At 44.4% G+C, this 3,339-nt stretch overlaps 1 pseudogene; it reads right to left on the bottom strand.

Moving 5' to 3' along the window:
• Positions 1-2,309: 2,309 nt before the first annotated feature.
• On the bottom strand, positions 2,310-2,428 carry LOC112486136 (annotated as a pseudogene).
• Positions 2,429-3,339: the final 911 nt, after the last annotated feature.

The raw sequence follows: 3,339 nt of genomic DNA, 5'->3' as shown, positions 1-3,339 counted from the left end.
GCAACAACATAAATACTGAAGTATTGGATTCTAACCCCTAGGGTAAGATGCGACTGTAGCCATATAAATAATCTGTCGCGTAGACAAACCAATGAACGAGAACAGGCAAATCATCCTTGCAGAGAAATCTCCAACGGCATCTGTAGATACTGTCCCCACAGGAGGTCCAGCTTAATCCATCTCCCACTCACTTGAGAGTGGTCTGAATTTCCACAGAGAGAGAACAGAGAAGGAAAAATAATAGCTTCACGTTGGAGGACCCGGCCGACACCCCTTAACCAAGGGATCAGGTATATGTGTCCTGGAGGTCGCCTGGCGCTCGGGCACCTCTGGGGGGATGAGATCAGAGGAGCAATCGCTTCTGTCATATTCTTTCCCAAAACCTCTAGCCAAGAGTAATAAGGAAAAGATACAGCCACACTCTGCAGAGTACCTGACCATGACCTTGAAACTGACAAGGTCAGCATAAACAAGGACCCTTGGAAAGAGCATCGCAGACCAGAGGAAGCTAAGAACTCATGACAACTCAATGCGATGTGGGGGCCAGGATGGCATTCGGGAACAGGAAATGGGCGTTCGTGAAAAACCGGCGTTTGTTTATTAATAAGGTACCGATATCGATTTCTTACTTTGGACAAACATCCCGTGGTAACGTAAGACGACGACGTATGACGTAAGGGGCGGGACTCTCTGTTTCTGTTCATCTGTACATCAGAAACTCTCGAAAAGAAAGTTTTCTTTAAAAATCATTCTTATTGTGCAGTTTTTAGCTCAGGGCAGGAATTCAATAAATATTGTTGAACGAAAGAATTTTATTTGTAAATGGCTGAGCATGTCTGAACACAGTAAGTATTAGTAATATGGGATCTTAAGGTAACAATGAAAAGACATAATGAACTGTCCTTATGAGGGATCACATCAAGGTCTTCGTACTAAACACTCTCGAGATAAAACCCCAAACCGATTTTAGTGAAGCTTTTCAGGTCTTCATTGTGTGGCTCACATGTAATTTCCTTCCATAACTATCCTCCTGCCTATTAAGATCGGCTCTAAGCAAGAATTAAACACCGATAAAATTCAAGGGCCCTTCATTGGATACAATATACTTGTCTTTTAGATTTCCGGGTACAAAAAATATCTGATATTCGCGTTGTATTCCCCTTTTTCTTTTGGGCTAAAATTTGTTTTTGTGAAGGCTTATTTTCTAAGCTGTACTTTCGTTGATGTTGACATGGCAGTTCAAAAACATATTAAACTTTATCTGTCCTTGCATTCTGCACATCGGGACAAACAGGATGAACTTTAGAAATCCATTAGAGTTCTATATGTTCTCACACAGTAAGTGAAAGGAACACTCAGCTCAACTTAATACCCAGCGCTAAGCCCTGTGTGAAACCCGAGTTTGTAAAAAGAACGTGGACGACTGACAATTTTTAAATGCATTTTTTTCCTTTCTTTTCAACTCTGCGCTTCAGAGGAAGCCTCTGCAAACACACGGTCGGCGTGAGGGCCATCTTGCTTCTTAGCTGCCATACGATTTCACAGAACGTGGAAACGGAGACAGAAAAGAACGAGTAAGTCATGGCGTCCGCTCCCCCTGGCGGACGACTGCTTTGTCGGCCCTGAAATGACTCAAGCAAGGTTTCCATCACCTCCCTTGGGAGAGTTTTCAACTGTTTAATGGTCCTCACTGTTCGGATTGCTTTAATTTCCCTTCGCTCGATTTTCCTTTGCTTAATTTTATTCTGGCTTGCCCGGCTACGCTCCCATGGACGTGCCCTTCCCCCTCCCCAGGACTGAGAGGGCGTTCGCATCTGTTACCACCTAAGTAAGGCATGAGTTCGGTCCCTTTCGTCACTACTCAGAGAGCTCACACTCAGTCTCCCTTCATTGTTCTCAGTGACTTTCTTTGGAGACATTTGATTTGTTGTCGGTTAACACCAGATCGATTTCAGCAAAACAGAACTAAATCACTAGAACTCCGTGTATTCCAGGACTCTGTAACATGTGCTGGATCATTCTTGGGCCAACAGCGAACTCTTCCACAATCTCTCTAACACTGATCAGTCCAACGATGGCTGAAATTGTGCAAACAAGAATTGCACATGGATTTAAACTCAAATCCCAAAATGTCCCCAGCATGGCAGAAGGGACAACAGATCGGCCTGTTTAGAGGGGGACCAAATTTTTTTTTTATTTTTTTTTTAATTTTTAAAATTTTTTTAATTTCTTAGGTGAGGCAACCTTGGTTGACCTCACAGATTGCAAGGACCTTGTCAGCTTACAAATCCTTATTTTTTTATTTTTTACTCCTACAGCACCTGGTCTTCCTAGGTGGTCTCCCATCCAAGGACTAACCAGGCCCGACCCTGCTTAGCTTCCGAGATCACACGGGATCGGGCTTGTTCAGGATAGTATGGCCGTAGACTTGGACCAATTTTTTAACCATGCATATTCTTTCATGTTTGTCTAGGAGCTTTGCATAATTAAAAGTTATGACTTATTTTAAATGAAGTATATGCTGGCAACCGTTACAAACTTAAAGATACACTTCAATAATTTTAAGAGTTTATATTTTGATCTTTGAACTTCCAAAGTAAAAATCTAATGCATTGCGATACTTGTGTTTGTGACACGGGAATGAGGGTCTTTATGCCCACCCCGTGGGAGGAGCACAGGTCAGAGTCCCAGATCCACGAGCACTTCATCTGAAATGGTCGGTGCCTAAGGGCCCCTCAGAGTCCTGCCCCGGGCTGTGGTGTGCGTGTCTGCACCCCTCCAAAATTCGTACGTGGGAACCGAGCCACAAAGGTGGTGATAGTGGGAGACGGGGCCTTTGGGAAGCGAGGAGGTCAGGGGGAGCCCAGTGCCCTTCCAAGAGGCGCCTGAGAAAGCTCCCTCACCCCTCCCGTCACTCGAGGACACAGCCAGGGACGGCAGCCTATGAACCAGGAAGCAGGTTCTCACCAGACACCAGATCTGCTGGCATCTTGAGCTTGAACTGCCAGCTGCCAGATCTGAGAGGAATAAGTGCTTGTCGTTTATAAGCCACCTAGCCTCTGGTACCTTGGTATAGCACCTCTCTTCCTCCCATGAATAGTCACAGTGACGGGGAACATTCTCGTGTGTGTGTGATGGAGAAATTCACAGTGGGGAAGCATGTCATGTAAGACTGGGACCTGAATCTCTAATGTTTCAGCAGTTTGTTGTTAGGTATACTTCGTTCTAAATACACATTCCATTTCTTGCCTGATTTTGTATTTATAATTATTTTTTCTCGACAAAGACCACCCAAATTGCCTAAGACTGAGGTCACATCATTGTGACCCCATCTCTGTT

Source organism: Pteropus alecto, unplaced genomic scaffold, assembly GCF_000325575.1.
Source record: "Pteropus alecto unplaced genomic scaffold, ASM32557v1 scaffold14588, whole genome shotgun sequence".
NCBI classification, from domain to species: Eukaryota; Metazoa; Chordata; class Mammalia; order Chiroptera; family Pteropodidae; genus Pteropus; species Pteropus alecto.
Note: the sequence above shows the minus strand (reverse complement) of the source record. Positions and strands in the feature narration are given on the sequence as shown.